The sequence below is a fragment of the Ambystoma mexicanum genome, chromosome 10 (genome assembly GCF_040938575.1).
Source record: "Ambystoma mexicanum isolate Mex_15411 chromosome 10, UKY_AmexF1_1, whole genome shotgun sequence".
NCBI lineage: Eukaryota > Metazoa > Chordata > Amphibia > Caudata > Ambystomatidae > Ambystoma > Ambystoma mexicanum.
Genome location: NC_090932.1, coordinates 768,004,341 through 768,025,360, shown reverse-complemented (window position 1 = coordinate 768,025,360; position 21,020 = coordinate 768,004,341). Strand labels below are relative to the sequence as shown.

Genomic DNA, 21,020 nt, shown 5'->3' with positions numbered 1-21,020 from the left:
TGGGTGCTATCATTGAGAATTGGGACTGGTGGGGGTCGGAGGCCCATGGGATTCTATTGCACAAAGACGCTCATCCCTCCTCCCATGGCCTTGCAGGGCAGATTCTTCCCAGGCCGTGAAGGTTGGTAACATTTTAGGACAATGAAAGGTTTATGGATCCGTGTAGCTCTGGTTTTTCTCATCAGTTCCTGGGATACAACCTATTCCTTTACTCATGTCTGCAGCCTAGGCCTGGGGTGCTGACTGCTGTGCTGTGTTTAAGCTTTGTGCTACAGTATGGCTTCTAGTATCTAAGATGGCTACTATTCCCGAATCTGCACTGCATGTATGAAGCATGCAATAATGTAATGGTGTAGAAGCCTTTAAGGGCAGCCCTCACTCCCCCCTGCTCTCTTACAGTACCTGTGGCAGCCTTTGCCTTTTTATGAAGTGCCTGGGGGTGCAGGAAGATTGTGTCCCCAAAAACTCCAAACAACTCTATCTGATGTCTCTCCTCATTCCAACTATCTACCTCACTTTGCCCTTTTCTACTACTACTGCATGCACTAAAATTCTCCCCGCTTACTTCTCTGACAGGAAAAGTACTTCAACACCATAAGCCATGGCCAGAGACGCTATACAAATGCAAGATAACCTAACATAATGCACACAGTTCTAATAATGCACTGCCTTGATAATTAAGGAATCGTGCGTTTGTCAGCTATTATTGTAAACATTACAAAAATTAAATCTATGCTACTGAAACAGATACAGCTTGTTATAGCAAAAGAATTAGAATGCAATTATCATAGCATTTAAACTTATGTAAATATGACTTAATGTCTTTAAGGAGTGTGCATGGTTCAGGAGCAAACAATTTACAGAAAGGCCCCAAAAATCTCAATTCTCACAGACTATCCACCTTCTCTTACTGAAGGACGCCGTCCTGAGTCCGAACACTGCATATCCCATTCTCTTTTACTATCTGGTCGCTCCATCCTCTGGACTGGTGTGAGCAGAGCAGGACCCTTCATCTCTCCCACTTTTTTGCTCTTATATATCCCCTTAAGTGCCATGGGTATTTCTCCCCAGTGCCAGGGCCTTTTTTGGTGATTTCGATATGTGTCCATTCAATGGCTTGTAACTTTTTTGTTACATGAGGTATCTCGGCCAAATGTGGCTCCTTTTTTTCCCACATGTAGGCGGTCGTAATGCCACCCAGGAATCCTAGGTTGCTCTAGGGGGGTGAGAGAAAATAAGTAAAAAGGGTGAAAATGTTGGGTTTTTTCAAAAAATGCCAATAAAATGATGTACAAAGAAGCCTGTGGTTTTTTCCTTGTAAGAGCTAGGAACGAATGGTTTGCTGTGCTGAATTCCCCAATTTCCTGGCTTTCAAGAACAGGTTGAGTGGAAAAAAATAAAAATATTTTGATGTGGTTATCAACTGTTTTGTGAGAGGTAGGCGATTTTGGCCTTTTTTGCCAATTGGACATGCATGGACGGAATGGAAGAAAAGGGTAAGAAAGCCGAATTGGAGGACAGAAAGGCAAGTTTTGGAAGGGGTGATTTGCGTAGGTCAGGCAACAACTAGGTAGGGGAAACTGCCATAGATTGGGGGAAAAGCAAGAAAATGACCGAAAAAAAGGTATGTGTTGGCCATGGTTGGCTTGGTACGGCAATGGCTTCTATGAATTTTGAGAAAAACAATGGTCCACTACATTCCCCCGACTCTTGCAGTTAGGAGAGCACACATTTTTTGTAGTGTTTTATAAAACAAACAATACCACAAGCCAAACACTGAGCCATGGTACACAGGAGTTTTACGCTCACGGCCTGTACAGACGGTTTTAGCATGTGTAAATCGGGAAAACCAATGTGGTGAGGAATGGCAAGCGTACATTTTTTGAAAGAGCACAGGCAGACCTTTTAGGTTACAAAAGTGTATGGTTCCTAAAGCAGCGACTAAATGTAGGTCACATTTGGGAAATGAAAGGGTTGTGTGACAAAGGCCACCAGCAAATGGGTCAAAACATTATAAAAACCAGACAAACACAACACATGGCCTACCGTCCCGCGTTCCCACAGGTGTCCCAATGAAAACGGTACCTCAGATGTGTGGGTGCACCTACCTGGCCGCCAAGGGGAAAGCCTAAAACACAAGTAACCCCAAGTCTGTTTTCAGACCGGAATTTGAGACGCTCTGCCGACCGGCACAACATACAGATATGGGCCTCGGGTATCCAAGCCACCGGGGAAAACATAGAACCCCATGCATTTCCAAAAAGAGGACACCCGTGGGAATCTGCAGAGGTATGATATGCCCAAATCGCCCCAGAATGTATTACCCAGACACCCCCGCAAAGTCTGAAATGTGGGGAAAAAAACACATTTTCCGCACATTTCGCTCGGCTCACCCATCGAAATATGCCCCCAACAACACATGGCCTACCGTCCCGCATTCCCACAGGTGTCCCGATGAAAACGGTACCTCACATGTGTGGGTGCACCTACCTGGCCGCCAAGGGGAAAGCCTAAAACACAAGTAACCCCAAGTCTGTTTTCAGACCGGAATTTGAGACGCTCTGCCGAACGGCACAACATAAAGATATGGGCTTCTGGTGTCCAAGCCACCGGGGAAACCAGGGAACACCATGCATTTCTGATAAGAGAACACCCGTGGGAATCCGCAGAGGTATGATATGCCCAAATCGCCCCAGAATCTATTACCCAGACACCCCTGCTAAGTTCAAAATGTGGGAAAAAAAATGAATTTTCTGCACATTTCGCTCGGCTCACCCATCGAAACATGCCCCCAACAACACATGGCCTACCGTCCCGCGTTCCCACAGGTGTCCCGATGAAAACAGTACCTCACATATGTGGGTGCACCTACCTGGCCGCCAAGGGGAAAGCCTAAAACACAAGTAACCCAAAGTCTGTTTTCAGACCGGAATTTGAGACGCTCTGCCGACCGGCACAACTTACAGATATGGGCCTCGGGTGTCCAAGCCACCGGGGAAAACAGGAAACCCCATGCATTTCCGAAAAGAGGAGACCCGTGGGAATCCGCAGAGGTATGATATGCCCAAATCGCCCCAGAATGTATTACCCAGACACCCCCGCAAAGTCCGAAATGTGGGGAAAAAAATTCATTTTCCGCACATTTCGCTCGGCTCACCCATCGAAACACGTCCCCAAATACACATGGCCTACTGTCCCGCATTTCCACAGGTGTCCCGATGAAAACGGAACCTCACATGTGTGGGTGCACCTACCTGGCCGCCAAGGGGAAAGCCTAAAACACAAGTAACCCCAAGTCTGTTTTCAGACCGGAATTTGAGATGCTCTGCCGACCGGCACAACATAAAGATATGGGCTTCTGGTGTCCAAGCCACCGGGGAAACCAGGGAACCCCATGCATTTCTGATAAGAGAACACCCGTGGGAATCCGCAGAGGTATGATATGCCCAAATCGCCCCAGAATCTATTACCCAGACACCCCTGCTAAGTTCAAAATGTGGGAAAAAAAATGAATTTTCTCCACATTTCGCTCGGCTCACCCATCGAAACATGCCCCCAACAACACATGGCCTACCGTCCCCCGTTCCCACAGCTGTCCCGATGAAAAGGGTACCTCACATGTGTGGGTGCACCTACCTGGCCGCCAAGGGGAAAGCCTAAAACACAAGTAACCCCAAGTCTGTTTTCAGACCGGAATTTGAGACGCTCTGCCAACCGGCACAACTTACAGATATGGGCCTCGGGTGTCCAAGCCACCGGGAAAACAGGGAACCCCATGCATTTCCGAAAAGAGGACACCCGTGGGAATCCGCAGAGGTATGATATGCCCAAATCGCCCCAGAATGTATTACCCAGGCTCCCCCGCAAAGTCCGAAATGTGGGGAAAAAAATGCATTTTCCGCACATTTCGCTCGGCTCACCCATCGAAACACGCCCCCAAATACACATGGCCTACCGTCCCGGATTCCCACAGGTGTCCCGATGAAAACAGTACCTCACATGTGTGGGTGCACCTACCTGGCCGCCAAGGGGAAACCTAAAACACAAGTATCCCCAAGTCTGTTTTCAGACTGGAATTTGAGACGCTCTGCCGACCGGCACAACATACAGATATGGGCCTCGGGTGTCCAAGCCACCGGGGAAAATAGGGAACCCCATGCATTTCCGAAAAGAGGACACCGGTTGGAATCCGCAGAGGTATGATATTCCCAAATCGCCCCAGAATTTATTACCCAGACACCCCCGCAAATTCCAAAATGTGGGGAAAAAAACGCATTTTCCGCATATTTTGCTCGGCTAACCATTGAAACACGCCCCCAACAACACATGGCCTACTGTCCTGCATTTCCACAGGTGTCCCGATGAAAACGGTACCTCACATGTGTGGGTGCAACTACCTGACCGCCAAGGGGAAAGCCTAAAACACAAGTAACCCCAATTCTGTTTTCAGACCGGAATTTGAGACGCTCTGCCAACCGGCACAACATACAGATATGGGCCTCGGGTGTCCAAGCCACCAGGGAAAACAGGGAAACCCATGCATTTCCGAAAAGACGACACCCGTAGGAATCCGCAGAGGTATGATATGCCCAAATCGCCCCAGAATTTATTACCCAGACTCCCCCGCAAAGTCCGAAATGTGGGGAAAAAAACACATTTTCCGCACATTTCGCTCGGCTCACCCATCAAAATACGCCCCCAACAACACATGGCCTACCGTCCCACATTCCCACAGGTGTCCCGATGAAAACGGTACCTCACATGTGTGGGTGCACCTACCTGGCCGCCAAGGGGAAAGCCTAAAACACAAGTAACCCCAAGTCTGTTTTCAGACCGGAATTTGAGACGCTCTGCCGACCGGCACAACATAAAGATATGGGCTTCTGGTGTCCAAGCCACCGGGGAAAACAGGGGACCCCATGCATTTCCGAAAAGAGGACACCCGTGGGAATCTGCAGAGGTATGATATGCCCAAATCGCCCCAGAATGTATTACCCAGACACCCCTGCTAAGTTCAAAATGTGGGAAAAAAATGAATTTTCTGCACATTTCGCTCGGTTCACCCATCGAAACACGCCCCCAACAACACATGGCCTACTGTCCCGCTTTCCCACCGGTGTCCCGATGAAAACGGTACCTCACATGTGTGGGTGCACCTACCTGGCTGCCAATGGGAAAGCCTAAAACACAAGTAACCCCAAGTCTGTTTTCAGACCGGAATTTGAGACGCTCTGCCGACCGGCACAACATACAAATATAGGCCTCAGGTGTCCAAGCCACCGGAGAAAACAGGGAACCCTATGCATTTCCGAAAAGAGGACACCTGTAGGAATCCGCAGAGGTATGATATGCCCAAATCGCCCCAGAATGTATTACCCAGACACCCCCGCAAATTCTGAAATGTGGGGAAAAAAACTGCATTTTCCGCACATTTCGCTCGGCTCACCCATCGAAACACGCCCCAACAACACATGGACTACCGTCCCGCGTTCCCACCGGTGTCCCGATGAAAACAGTACCTCACATGTGTGGGTGCACCTACCTGGCCGCCAAGGGGAAAGCCTAAAACACAAGTAAGCCCAAGTCTGTTTTCAGACCGGAATTTGAGACGCTCTGCCGACCGGCCCAACATACAGATATGGGCCTCTGGTGTCCAAGCCACCAGGGAATACAGGGAAACCCATGCATTTCCGAAAAGAGGACAACTTTGGGAATCCGCAGAGGTATGATAGGCCCAAATCACCCCAGAATTTATTACCCAGACACCCCCGCAAAGTCCAAAATGTGGGGAAAAAACAAATATTCCGCACATTTCGCTCGGCTCACCCATCGAAACACGCCCCCAACAACACATGGCCTACCTTCCCGCGTTCCCACAGGTGTCCCGATGAAAATGGTACCTCACATGTGTGGATGCACCTACCGGGGGCGCAAAAGGAAAAGAGTAACCCACTGATAACCCGAAGCCTCTCGCCACTGCCCATTTTGATCATGTGTGTCACGACTCGCTCCCTTCGCTCCCGTTCCCACCACTTGGGGGCATGATTTGGGCTTTATTCCCTACTGGACCTTTCCTCCGAACCTTATGCTACAGTGCTGTGATGAGTTGGGAGCGCTAAATCCCTATTTTCCAAGCTACTTCCCTTCCGGATCCATTCCAGGTTTTTGGCAGCCAGCATGCTTCTTTAACCAAATGACCATGCTTCCCAGAATGCCTGGCCCACTGTTCCACCTCCACCCTTGCAGGACAAGGTTGGGTGGAGGATAGGCAACAGCTGTGGCTGCAGGTGCAGCAATCAGCACACCTGAGGCGTGTGCTCGTTAAGCAGCTTTAAAAGCCTCAGTCTTACTTCAGTCCAGCGCTGGTCATCGTTGCAGTGTTTCCTGTTGTGACTAGTCCCTTTTTTCCTTGATCTTAGCTTTTGTACCTAGTTCCTAGTTCCTGTTTTCTTGTTCCTCCGCCCTGAATTTCGGATTCATGCGCTAATTGATTTCTGCTCCCTTGATTCCCTTTTTGTCTTCCTCTGTTTGCAGGCAGCATTTCTCAGTGCTTTCCCCTTTTAGATGCAGCCCAGTTTGTCTGTGTTCTATATTTCTTTGACTCTGTCCTTTGCTGCTGTAAACCCGTATGCCTTAGCCTTCCTCTTAGATTAGCTTCCTGTCTTTTCCTTGGAGGAGTAGGGAGAAGTTTGCATTGGTTATTTCGTTTTCCCTGCTCCTGATCCTTACTTTCTATTGGGATCCATTCCATGTTTTCCATTGCACTTCTGCATTTATTTCCCATTTGATTATTAGGTGTGGTGTGCGGTTGTAGCTAGCTCCTGTGTGAATGCTTATGTTTTCCTCACTAATTTGTAATCACTATTCCAACTTAGGTATTTAGTTTTCCTCCCATTGCTGTTATAGCCTTTCTGGGTCCCAGTTTCATCAACAGGATTCGTGGGCTAGCTGACATTCAAGAGGTTTATCTCGTCCTCGTGAGTACAGTTCTTAAGTTCCCTTATTTAATACCATCAAGAGTGTTAGTTCAAAGATCCTGTCATTGCTTGCCCTCCACGTGGGTTTAGCGCTGTCAGTACCTGTAACAGCAATTGGGGGTAAGGCGCTTGCCGACTTTCCTCGCGGTCAGGTGCTTACCCCACATCCCTTTTCATATATTGGTTTTGTTGTCACACTCTATTTGCACTCCTGGGTTCTAGCATACATGAGTCGTTGTTCCTGTGTGCACGTAGTTTAATTCGAAGCTATTCACTGTGTGATTTAGTGCACATTTCCCTTGCCATATTCGCTGCCTTTGTACTCGCCTGACTAATCCTGACAGAATGACCAGCCTAAAATTCCCATTGAATATGGCAAGTTTAAGAAAGAAAGGCAGCAAGGCCTCTAACAAGTTTGTACAGAAAGCTTCCCCTACATTTACCTGTGACAATCAAATCACTAGTCCTGACTTAAATGAACTCCTTGTCACGAATGGGCATTTACGTGCAAAGTATTTTTCCCATAGGATGGCACATCCTACATTGCCTGATCCTAGTTCTGTCTTTTGTTTTGATCCAGATTCTATGTCAGCGCAAGCCTTAGCCGCAGAAAACAACACACTGTTAGACTTATTATACAAGAGTACCTCTGTTGTTGAACCCCATGATTCCAGTTGTGCTTCACCTCAGATAGAACAGTTTCATGGTACAAACATAAAGAATGGAGGGGTTCCTTGCATAACTTCTGTTTTCTACCCTCAGTCTAAAGCATACTCCTTTGCACAAGTACATACTGTAGTCCCTAATGCCAAGAGGTCTAATGTCAATAGTTTGCTTAAGGGAAACACAGACCAAGTTAGTAAGAGAAAGTATAAATCTCAGAACCTGAAAGCAGTAGAGGACAATGCACAATCGGTGCACATCCAGATTGCTAGTGCAGGATCCAGCTCTGATGCCACTATGCCTCCCCCTGTGCCTACTGATAGTGATGTAGAGTTAATGCAGGGCATGCTAAGAGCTAAGCTTGAGGAGTTAAGACAAGAATTCATTTCTTTACAAGAGGAGAATAAAACCTTGCACTCTTTACTGAATACACCTCAGACTTTATCCGTTGATGTTGATGAAGTGAACACTGTTCAGCCCCTGAGTGCAGAGACTTTGGTAAACCATGATATTTGTCAATATGTTAGATCTATTGGGAGTGAAGGTCTTTCTTCTAGCACAGCGCTTAATCTGGGCACAGTTTCTAACAATGGTTCTGCTGTTTGTCAGGGATTGCAGTTAGCTGAAGATTTACAAGCCACTCCTTTACCTAAAATTTCCTGTGTAGCAGTTTGTCATAATTCTGAGCTAGCACACATACAAGCTTCTGATTTCCAAACACAATCCACAATGGTGGCATACACAGATTCAGTCACTACAGTAGGCTTAGGCCCTGCTCTTGATACAGCTGCTGAGACTGAAGTAGATGTTAAAGCTGATGTGGAAAACGATGTTACCCCTGGGTTCACTCTTCCTTCTGCCAATTCTGATCAATACGAACAGTCAGAGACAGTACAGATTTCATGTTCTGATGGACTCATTCCACAGTATACAGAACCAAAAAACCGGCAGGCGATTCCTGAACTGTTGATTGATAATCTGCCTCTTTCAGAAGCTAAAACAGAGGAATGGACAATTGACGAAATCCTGATTAACAGAGACTTTACTATGGTGATTCCACTGGTTGATTTTGACTTCTACAAAGAAAGAGACTCTGTGTCACCCACTAAAGAAAGGGACTGCAAGGGTACAGCTCAGTCTTTGGTTACTGGTGCCAAGGAGTCTACTGCCCTAAAGGTGCCCTCCATTCCTGAGCCACCAATGTGTCTGTCAACTTCTGAGACTTCTGTCTGTCCTCCTACAACCATTGACTCTTCTATGATCCAATCCACAGCCCTGCAGTCATCTTTGGCACACGTGTCTTCAACCAATGAACCGCTGCCATGTCTGCCATTTACTCAAGAGCCAGTCCCAAAGACCTGGACATGTTTGTATCCAGCAACCGAGATTGCTTCAGCTTGCATGCCTTCAGCCTCAAGGTTTCCCCTGGCCTGCCTGTCTTCAGCTACAGTGACTCATCCTGCAGATCATCCTTCAGCTTTAGAGCCTCCGGTAGTCCATCAAAAGTGCATGTCTTCAGTCCCGGAGTATACTGAGTATTTGCCTTCAGTTCATGAGACGCCTGTATCCTGCTTAGCCTCGCTGCCAATATCAGAGGTATACCTGTCTACACCATCAGATCCTGCTGTATTTTCTTCTGCTCCAGCGATTCCTCCTGAATCCCAACCATTTACTGTCGATGAACGTCTAGCTTGCCTTTCTTTTGCTTCAGGAGGAGCACCAGAATGCCTGCCTTTTCCACAAGACGATTCTCCCAACTGCTTCACTTTAGCATCAGAGCCTCCTAAAGATGCAGCATCAGAGTTTGAGACTTTTGCCAGCTCCCGCTTCAGAGTCATCAAGCTGGACCAAGTGGTGAGTCAGAACCACTCACCTGGGTGTGCACAGGGGGTGGTGCAGACCGGCGTATTACCTACAGGACTTGTGCAACAGAATTCCGCCAAGAAGCACCAGTTGGGTGCTAGTAGCCAAAGGAAGGGAATGACTGCTGCAGTTCAAAATGTGTCTGTTATTGCTCCTTCTGCGAGTGTGCCTGAAATACCAAGTACTGCGTCTATCACTCCTATCAGTATGCCAAACGTCCCTGCTGTTGTATCCCACGTGCAACAAAGTGGCTACCCGACTGTCACCAGGAGTACCAGCCTTGTACAACCCATTGGACTTCCAGTTCTCCAAGGCGTAGAACATGTGCAGTCAAACCTTAGTCACTTTCAACCACAAGCCTTTTCCCAGATGGATGACAGAAGAAAATCTGAACCTCTACCTCAGCCGCCACCTTCTCTAATGGCTGAACATAAACCTTTCCTGAAGCCAGCAATTTCCTCACCTCCCGCATGTCCACTCTCGGCAGAAAGGCTAACAGGGCTTCTACCATTGTCTAAGGCATGTTGCACCAGCCTGCCTCCCTCCTCAAAGACTTATAAGGGTCCACTCCCAGTGACTGAGCTTCCAGGACCTTCCAATTCTGCTTCAGGTCCTGCAAGTCCTTCATGCCTTTCTTCGAACCATGAGTCTCTTCCTCACCAGAAGCCACCGTTTCCATCAGTACCACCTCCAAAGACAAAGCACTCCTATCATGGAAGTCCATCTGCCTTTGCCCACAGGCCACCATTTCCATCAGTGCCACCTCCAAAGAAAAAGCACTCCCATCATGGAAAGAAGAAGTCTCGTGCGGGTGGCGGGCACCCGAAGACGGCCGTAGGAGGGGGTATACTGTCACGACTCGCTCCCTTCGCTCCCGTTCCCACCACTTGGGGGCATGATTTGGGGTTTATTCCCTACTGGACCTTTCCTCCGAACCTTATGCTACAGTGCTGTGATGAGTTGGGAGCGCTAAATCCCTATTTTCCAAGCTACTTCCCTTCCGGATCCATTCCAGGTTTTTGGCAGCCAGCATGCTTCTTTAACCAAATGACTATGCTTCCCAGAATGCCTGGCCCACTGTTCCACCTCCACCCTTGCAGGACAAGGTTGGGTGGAGGATAGGCAACAGCTGTGGCTGCAGGTGCAGCAATCAGCACACCTCAGGCGTGTGCTCGTTAAGCAGCTTTAAAAGCCTCAGTCTTACTTCAGTCCAGCGCTGGTCATCGTTGCAGTGTTTCCTGTTGTGACTAGTCCCTTTTTTCCTTGATCTTAGCTTTTGTACCTAGTTCCTAGTTCCTGTTTTCTTGTTCCTCCGCCCTGAAGTTCGGATTCATGCGCTAATTGATTTCTGCTCCCTTGATTCCCTTTTTGTCTTCCTCTGTTTGCAGGCAGTATTTCTCAGTGCTTTCCCCTTTTAGATGCAGCCCAGTTTGTCTGTGTTCTATATTTCTTTGACTCTGTCCTTTGCTGCTGTAAACCCGTATGCCTTAGCCTTCCTCTTAGATCAGCTTCCTGTCTTTTCCTTGGAGGAGTAGGGAGAAGTTTGCATTGGTTATTTCGTTTTCCCTGCTCCTGATCCTTACTTTCTATTGGGATCCATTCCATGTTTTCCATTGCACTTCTGCATTTATTTCCCATTTGATTATTAGGTGTGGTGTGCGGTTGTAGCTAGCTCCTGTGTGAATGCTTATGTTTTCCTCACTAATTTGTAATCACTATTCCAACTTAGGTATTTAGTTTTCCTCCCATTGCTGTTATAGCCTTTCTGGGTCCCAGTTTCATCAACAGGATTCGTGGGCTAGCTGACATTCAAGAGGTTTATCTCGTCCTCGTGAGTACAGTTCTTAAGTTCCCTTATTTAATACCATCAAGAGTGTTAGTTCACAGATCCTGTCATTGCTTGCCCTCCACGTGGATTTAGCGCTGTCAGTACCTGTAACAGCAATTGGGGGTAAGGCGCTTGCCGACTTTCCTCGCGGTCAGGTGCTTACCCCACATCCCTTTTCATATATTGGTTTTGTTGTCACACTCTATTTGCACTCCTGGGTTCTAGCATACATGAGTCGTTGTTCCTGTGTGCACGTAGTTTAATTCGAAGCTATTCACTGTGTGATTTAGTGCACATTTCCCTTGCCATATTCGCTGCCTTTGTACTCGCCTGACTAATCCTGACGATGTGGGCAACCTACAGATTTGGGCCTAGGGTGTCGAAGCCAGTAAGGAAAACAGGGAACCCCACACATTTTCCAAAAGAGGACTCCCGTGGGAACCCACACATGGCCAAATTGGAGGGGCGGCCCCTCTCATGTAGCCCTCCCCAGGGGCAGATAATGGGGGGGCTGTCCTGCACTCATCCCTGGGCTCTGGCATCCATTCCTAGGAGCAGATATCTGGTCCCAGGGAGGGCTGCATGACCTGGCACCCACTCCATTGCGGCTGAGGTGGGAGGGGGTCAATGCCCCATCCCATTAGAAACTTCCCAGACCCTTTGGGGTGCCCCAGAGCCCCCCCCTAAAAAGTGTTCCTCCATTTTCCATTTTCTTCTTTGTTTACGAAACTTGCCTTGGTGCAGAGGGGCACATTGGTGTGCCAATCTGGACCCAGGGTGCCCAAACCTTACTGCCCCACCCACTGGGGGGCCTGTCCCACCACTTTTGCATGCCCGCTCCCCCTCACCCCAAATGGGTGGCAGGGGCACCTCATGCAGTCCTCCCTGGGCCTCCTACAAACGGCTGCGTGAGGTACACCCCCCCTTCATTTGGGGTATGGGGGAGAGGGCCCCCAAAAATGGTGGGACAGGCCCCCCAATGCATGGGGCAGTAGGGTTGGGCACCCTGGGGGCAGATTGGCACACTAATGTGCCCATCTGCGCCAAGCGAAGTTGGGTAAACAAAGAAAATAATACAAAATCGTAGGCTGCTTTTTAGGGGGGGCTGAGGGCCACCCTAGATTGGCAGCGAATGTTATACTGCAACGGGTGTGGCACTCACCCCCCCACCGCAATTGGAGGGCCCCACCTCATGCAACCGTCCCTGGGGGCAGATATCTGCTCCTAGGAAGGGGCATCTGACCCCAGGGAGGGATGCATGAGGTGGGCCCCCCCTCTCTGACGCCAGGGAGGGATGCATGAGGTGGGGCCCACCATTTGGGGTTGGGGGGAGAGGGCCATCCCCCGTTACAGAAGAACATTTGCAGCAATGTAGGGTGCCCCTCACCCCCCCTTAAAAGCAGCCTACAATTTTGTATTATTTTCTTTGTTTACCCAAGTTCGCTTGGCACAGATGGCCACATTAGTGTGCCAATCTGCCCCCAGGGTGCCCAAACCCTACTGCCCCATCTATTGGGGGTCCTGCCCCACCTTTTGTGGTGGCCCTCTCCTCACCCACACCGAACGGAGGGGAGCACATCATGCAGTCCTTCCTAGGAGGCTCAAGGAGGGCTGCATGAGGTGTCCCCCCCAGCCATTTGGGGTGAGGGGGGAGAGGGCCACCACAAAATGTGGGGCAGGACCCCCAATAGATGGGGCAGTAGGGTTTGGGCACCCTGGGGCCAGATTGGCACACTAATGTGGCCATCTGCGCCAAGCGAAGTTGGGTAAACAAAGAAAATAATACAAAATCGTAGGCTGTTTTTTAGGGGGGGCTGAGGGGCACCCTAAATTGGCAGCGAATGTTGTACTGCAACGGGGGGGCACTCCCCCCCCACCCCAAATGGAGGTCCCCACCTCATGCAACCATCCCTGGCGTAAGATAGGGGAGGCCCCACCTCATGCATCTCTCCCTGGGGTCAGATGCCCCTTCATAGGAGCAGATATCTGCCCCCAGGGAGGTTTGCATGAGATGCGGCCCTCCATTTGGGGAGGAGGGGGGGTGAGTGCCACCCCCCGTTGCAGCACAACATTTGCTGCCAATTTAGGATGACCCTCAGCACCCACTAAAATGCAGCCTACGATTTTTGATTTTTTTTTTGTTTACCCAAGTTCGCTTGGCGCAGATGGCCACATTAGTGTGCCATTCTGCCCCCAGGGTGCCCAAACCATACTGCCCCATCTATTGGAGGTCCTGCCCCACCTTTTGTGGTGGCCCTCTCCTCACCCACACCAAACGGAACGGAGGGGGGGCACATCATGCAGTCCTTCCGAGGAGGCTCAGGGAGGACTGCATGAGGTGTCCCCCCCAGCCATTTGGGTTCGAGGGGTAGAGGGCCACCACAAAAGGTGGGGCAGGACCCCCAATAGATGGGGCAGTAGGGTTTGGGCACCCTGGGGCCAGATTGGCACACTAATGTGGCCATATGCGCCAAGCGAAGTTGGGTAAACAAAGAAAATAATACAAAATCGTAGGCGGCTTTTTAGGGGGGCTGAGGGGCACCCTAAATTGGCAGTGAATGTTGTACTGCAACGGGGGGGCACTCGCCCCCTCCACCCCAAATGGAGGTCCCCACCTCATGCATCCCTCCCTGGCGTCAGATAGGGGAGGCCCCACCTCATGCATCTCTCCCTGGGGTCAGATGCCCCTTCCTAGGAGCAGATATCTGCCCCCAGGGAGGTTTGCATGAGGTGGGGCCCTCCATTTGGGGAGGAGGGGGGGTGAGTGCCACCCCCCGTTGCAGTACAACATTTTATCCCAATTTAGGGTGCCCCTCAGCCCCCCCTAAAATGCAGCCTACGATTTTGGATTTTCTTTTTTGTTTACCCAAGTTCGCTTGGCGCAGATGGCCACATTAGTGTGCCATTCTGCCGCCAGGGTGCCCAAACCCTACTGCCCCATCTATTGGGGGTCCTGCCCCACCTTTTGTGGTGGCCCTCTCCTCACACACACCGAACGGAGGGGGGGCACATAATGCAGTCCTTCCTAGGAGGCTCAGGGAGGGCTGCATGAGGTGTCCCCCGCAGCCATTTGGTGTGGGAGGGGGAGAGGGCCTCCACAAAAGGTGGGGCAGGACCCCCAATAGATGGGGCAGTAGGGTTTGGGCACCCTGGGGCCAGATTGGCAAACTAATGTGGCCATCTGCACCAAGCGAAGTTGGGTAAACAAAGAAAATAATACAAAATCGTAGGCTGCTTTTTATGGGGGCTGAGGGGCACCCTAAATTGGCAGCAAAAGTTGTACTGCAACGGCGGGGGGCACACTCCCCACCACCCCAAATGGAGGTCCCCACCTCATGCATCCCTCCCTGGCGTCAGATAGGGGAGGCCCCACCTCATGCACCCCTCCCTGGGGTCAGATGCCCTTTCCTAGGAACAGATATCTTCCCCCAGGGAGGGTTGCATGAGGTGGGACCCTCCATTTGGGGTGGGGGGGTGAGTGCCCCCCCCCATTGCAGTACAACAATCGCTGCCAATTTAGGGTGGCCCTCGGCCCCCCCTAAAATGCAGCCTACGATTTAGAATTTTTTTTTTTGTTTACCCAAGTTCGCTTGGTGCAGATGGCCACATTAGTGTGCCAATCTGGCCCCAGGGTGTCCAAACCCTACTGCCCCATCTATTGGAGGTCCTGCCCCACCTTTTGTGGTGGCCCTCTCCTCACCCACACCGAACAGAGGGGGGGGGCACATCATGCAGTCCTTCCTAGGAGGCTCAGGGAGGGCTGCATGAGGTGTCCCCCCCAGCCATTTGGGGTGGGAGGGAGAGGGCCACAACAAAAGGTGGGGCAGGACCCCCAATAGATGGGGCAGTAGGGTTTGGGCACCCTGGGGCCAGATTGGCACACTAATGTGGCCATTTGCGCCAAGCGAAGTTGGGTAAACAAAGACAATAATACAAAATCGTAGGCTGCTTTTTAGGGGGGGCTGAAGGGCACCCTAAATTGGCAGCAAATGTTGTACTGCAACGGGGGCACTCTCCCCCTCACCCCAAATGGAGGTCCCCACCTCATGCATCCCTCCCTGGGGTCAGATGCCCCTTCCTAGGAGCAGATATCTGCCCCCAGGGAGAGTTGCATGAGGTGGGGCCTCCCCTATCTGACGCCAGGGAGGGATGCATGAGGTGGGGCCTCCCCTATCTGACGCCAGGGAGGGATGCATGAGGTGGGGACCTCCATTTGGGGTGGGGGGGTGAGTGCCACCCCCCATTGCAGTACAACATTCGCTGCCAATTTAGGGTGCCCCTCAACCCCCCCTAAAATGCAGCCTACGATTTTGGATTTTTTTGTTTTTGTTTACCCAAGTTCGCTTGGTGCAGATGGCCACATTAGTGTGCCATTCTGCCCCCTGGGTGCCCATACCCTACTGCCCCATCTATTGGGGGTCCTGCCCCACCTTTTGTCTTGGCCCTCTCCTCACCCACACCGAATGGAGGGGGGGGCACATCATGCAGTACTTCCTAGGAGGCTCAGGGAGGGCTGCATGAGGTGTCCCCCCCAGCCATTTGGGGTGGGAGGGAGAGGGCCACAACAAAAGGTGGGGAAGGACTCCAATAGATGGGGCAGTAGGGTTTGGGCACCCTGGGGCCAGATTGGCACACTAATGTGGCCATCTGCGCCAAGCGAAGTTGGGTAAACAAAGAAAATAATACAAAATCGTAGGCTGCCTTTTAGGGGGGGCTGAGGGGCTCCCTAAATTGGCAGCGAATGTTGTACTGCAACGGGGGGTGGCACTCACCCCCCTTCCTCCCCAAATGGAGGGCCCCACCTCATGCAACCCTCCCTGGGGGCAGATATCTGTTCCTAGGAAGGGGCATCTGACCCCAGGGAGGGATGCATGAGGTGGGGCCTCCCCTATCTGACGCCAGGGAGGGATGCATGAGGTGGGGACCTCCATTTGGGGTGGGGGGGGAGAATGCCACCCCCCATTGCAGTACAACATTCGCTGCCAATTTAGGGTGCCCCTCAACCCCCCCTAAAATGCAGCCTACGATTTTGGATTTTTTTGTTTTTGTTTACCCAAGTTCGCTTGGTGCAGATGGCCACATTAGTGTGCCATTCTGCCTCCTGGGTGCCCAAACCCTACTGCCCCATCTATTGAGGGTCCTGCCCCACCTTTTGTCTTGGCCCTTTCCTCACCCACACCGAACGGAGGGGAGGCACATCCTGCAGTCCTTCCTAGGCGGCTCAGGGAGGGCTGCATGAGGTGTCCCTCCCTGCCATTTGGGGTGGGGGGGAGAGGGCCACCACAAAAGGTGGGGCAGGACCCCCAATAGATGGGGCAATAGGGTTTGGGCACCCTGGGGCCAGATTGGCACACTAATGTGGCCATCTGCGCCAAGCGAAGTTGGGTAAACAAAGAAAATAATACAAAATCGTAGGCTGCTTTTTAGGGGGGGCTGAGGGGCACCCTAAATTGGCAGCGAATGTTGTACTGCAACGGGAGGGCACTCTCCCCCCCCACCCCAAATGGAGGTCCCCACCTCATGCATCTCTCCCTGGCATCAGATAGGGGAGGCCCCACCTCATGCATCCCTCCCTGGGGTCAGATTCCCCTTTCTAGGAGCAGATATCTGCCCCCAGGGAGGGTTGCATGAGGTGGGGCCCTCTATTTGGGGTAGTGGGGGTGAGTGCCAACCCCCGATGCAGTACAACATTCGCTGCCAATTTAGGGTGCCCCTCAGCACCCCCTAAAATGCAGCCTACGATTTTGGATTTTTTTTTGTTTACCCAAGTTCGCTTGGCGCAGATAGACACATTAGTGTGCCAATCTGTCCCCAGGGTGCCCAAACCCTACTGCCCCATCTGTTGGTGATCCTGCCCCACCTTTTGTGGTGGCCCTCTCCACACCCACACCAAACAGAGGGGGGGGGCACATCATGCAGTCCTTCCTAGGAGGCTCAGGGAGGGCTGCATGAGGTGTTCTCCCCAGCCATTTGGGGTGGGGGGGAGAGGGCCACCACAAAAGGTGGGGCAGGACCCCAATAGATGGGGCAGTAGGGTTTCGGCACCCTGGGGCCAGATTGGCACACTAATGTGGCCATCTGCGCCAAGCGAAGTTGGATAAACAAAGAAAATAATACAAAATCGTAGGCTGCTTTTTAGGGGGGCTGAGGGGCACCCTAAATTGGCAGCGAATGTTGTACTGCAAGGGGGGTCACTCTCACCCCCCATGCCAAATGGTGGTCCCCACCTCATGCATCCCTCCCTGGGGTCAGATGCCCCTTCCAAGGAGCAGATATCTGCCCCCAGGTGGGTTGCATGAGGTGGGGCCCTCCATTTGGAGAGGAGGGGGGGTGAGTGCCACCCCCCGTTGCAGTACAACATTTGCTGCCAATTTAGGGTGCCCCTCAGCCCCCTCTAAATGCAGGCTACGATTTTGGATTTATTTTTTGTTTACCCAAATTCGCTTGGCGCAGATGGCCACATTAGTGTGCCATTCTGCCCCCAGGGTGCCCAAACCCTACTGCCCCATCTATTGGGGGTCCTGCCCCACCTTTTGTGGTGGCCCTCTCCTCACCCACACCGAATGGAGGGGGGGCACATCATGCAGTCTTTCCTAGGAGGCTCAGGGAGGGCTGCATGAGGTGTGCTCCCCAGCCATTTGGGGTGGGGGGGGGGGAGGGCCACCACAAAAGGTGGGACAGGACCCCCAATAGATGGGGCAGTAGGGTTTGGGCAACCTGGGGCCAGATTGGCACACTAATGTGGCCATCTGCGCCAAGCGAAGTTGGATAAACAAAGAAAATAATACAAAATCGTAGGCTGCTTTTTAGGGGGGGCTGAGGGGCACCCTAAATTGGCAGCAAATGTTGTACTGCAACGGGGGGGCACTCTCGCCCCCCACCCCAAATGGAGGTCCCCACCTCATGCATCCCTCCATGAGGTCAGATGCCCCTTCCTAGGAGCAGATATCTGCCCCCAGGCGGGTTGCATGAGGCGGGGCTCTCCATTTGGGGAGGAGGGGGGTGAGTGCCACCCCCCGTTGCAGTACAACATTTGCTGCCAATTTAGGGTGCCCCTCAGCCCCCTCTAAAATGCAGGCTACGATTTTGGATTTTTTTTTATATATACCCAAATTCGCTTGGTGCAGATGGCCACATTGGTGTGCCATTCTGCCCCCAGGGTGCCCAAACCCTACTGCCCCATCTATTGGGGGTCCTGCCCCACCTTTTGTGGTGGCCCTCTCCTCACCCACACCGAATGGAGGGGGGGCACATCATGCAGTCCTTCCTAGGAGGCTCAGGGAGGGCTGCATACGGTGTCCGCCCCAGCTATTTGGGGTGGGGGGGAGAGGGCCACCACAAAAGGTGGGGCAGGACCCCCAATAGATGGGGCAGTAGGGTTTGGGCACCCTGGGTCCAGATTGGTAAACTCATGTGGCGATCTGCGCCAAGTGAAGTTGGGTAAACAAAGAAAATAATACAAAATCGTAGGCTGCTTTTTAGGGGGGTCTGAGGGTCACCCTAAATTGGCAGCAAATGTTTTACTGCAATGGGGGGTGCACTCTCTCCCCCACCCCAAATGGAGGTCCCCACCTCATGCATTCCTCCCTGGCATCAGATAGGGGAGGCGCCACCTCATGCATCCCGCCCTGGGGCGAATGCCCCTTTCTAGGAGCAGATATCTGCCCCCAGGGAGGGTTGCATGAGGTGGGGCCCTCCATTTGGGGTGGGGGGGGCAGTGCCACCCCCCGTTGCAGTACAACATTTGCTGCCAATTTCGGGTGTCGCTCAGCCCCCCCTAAAATGCAGCCTACGATTTTGGATATTTCTTTTTGTGTACCCAAGTGCGCTTGGCGCAGATGGCCACATTAGTGTGCCAATCTGCCCCCAGGGTGCCAAAACCCTACTGCCCCATCTATTGGGGGTCCTGCCCCACCTTTTGTGGTGGCCCTCTCCTCACCCACACCGAACAGAGGGGGGGCACATCATGCAGTCCTTCCTAGGAGGCTCAGGGAGGGCTGCATGAGGTGTCCCCCCCAGCCATTTGGGGTGGGGGGGAGAGGGCCACCACAAAAGGTGGGGCAGGACCCCCAATAGATGGGGCAGTAGGGTTTGGCCACCCTGGGGCCAGATTGGCACACTAATGTGGCCATCTGTGCCAAGCGAAGTTGGGTAAACAAAGAAAATAATACAAAATCGTAGGCTGCTTTTTAGGGGGGGGCTGAGGGGCACCCTAAATTGGCAGCAAATGTTGTACTGCAACGGGGGGGCATTCTCCCCCCACCCCAAATGGAGGTCCCCACCTCATTCATCCCTCCCTGGCGTCAGATAGGGGAGGCCCCACCTCATGCATCCCTCCCTGGGGTCAGATGCCCCTTCCTAGGAGCAGATATCTGCCCCCAGGGAGGGTTGCATGAAGTGGGGGCCTCCATTTTCCACCGAACAGAGGGGGGGGGGGCACATCATGCAGTCCTTCCTAGGAGGCTCAGGGAGGGCTGCATGAGGTGTCCCCCCAGCCATTTGGGGTGGGGGGGCCACAACAAAAGGTGGGGCAGGACCCCCAATAGATGGGACCGTAGGGTTTGGGTACCCTGGGTCCAGATTGGCACACTAATGTGGCCATCTGCGCCAAGCGAAGTTGGGTAAACAAAACAAATAATACTAAATCATAGGCTACTTTTTACGGGGGCTGAGGGGCACCCTAAATTGGCAGCAAATGTTGTACTGCAACGGGGGGTGGCACTCTCCCCCCCGCCCCAAATGGAGGTCCCCACCTCACTAGGGTCGGACTGAAGTCATGTTCACAGCTTTTCATCCATGACCTGAGCCCACTGACCATACCTGTTTAAGCATGGCCAATACTCAAAAGTCATCTGAGTGCTCCTGCAAATCTCCTACTGCGATTTGGGCAGATTTCCGCAGATTTTGATTCCTGCATGCTTCATCCAGAATCGCCTTTTACAGCTATTCATCTCAAAAGATTTCCGTTATGTCTGTGCTGATTTGTGGAAAGTAACATACACAAAATAACTTAAAAGGCTTTATGAAGGGAGAGAAAGGTTAAGGAAAAGGGAGTGGTCCGATGAGATTGGGTGTGGTATGGCTTAGCAAAAGGAGATGGGGACCTGTGCATTTTTGAATGTTATCCAAGTAGCACAGCACATGCAACTCTGGAGTACGATGTCTCAGTAGATCAAGGCACTGACTGTAGAGATCCATGTGTAACCTGCAGGTCTCAGGTTTGAATCTGGGTAAGAAGATCTCAGCCTTTCACCCTTCTGAAGTTGATAAAATTAGCAAAGTTTAAGTGGGGAATTGTAAGATTATATGCCAGGCCAGCAGTTTGTGTCATGTTTAAGGAACTCATGGTGGTAACAGTAAAGAGACAAATGTGATCACAGTTCAAGGGTGTTTATTAAGGGTGTATTACGTTTAAGTGTGTATTCTGTCCAGCATTATCTCAAGTCAATACATGTTAATGGTGTTTAAAGTTAATCCCATGTATGCAGATAGATTTTCTTGTGTAGGGAGTTCCTCATGGGAATGTGAGTCCTTATCACCTAGAAGGGATTAATTCCCAGAGAGGTCCCGCTTGTCCAGACCCCTAGGGAGGGTCTGTCTTTGTGTGCTCACCTCCCTAGCCTCACAGGGGTTTTTTCACAATATCAGTGGTTTCAGCAGTGTGAAAGAGGTACTTACTTTCTGTTAAT

At 51.5% G+C, this 21,020-nt stretch overlaps 1 protein-coding gene across 4 annotated transcripts in view; it reads left to right on the top strand.

Annotated features, from left to right (window-relative positions):
• MME (membrane metalloendopeptidase) overlaps window positions 1-21,020 on the top strand; it is a 589,667-nt gene that overhangs the window by 33,134 nt on the left and 535,513 nt on the right. The gene's annotated exons all lie outside the window — the stretch shown is intronic.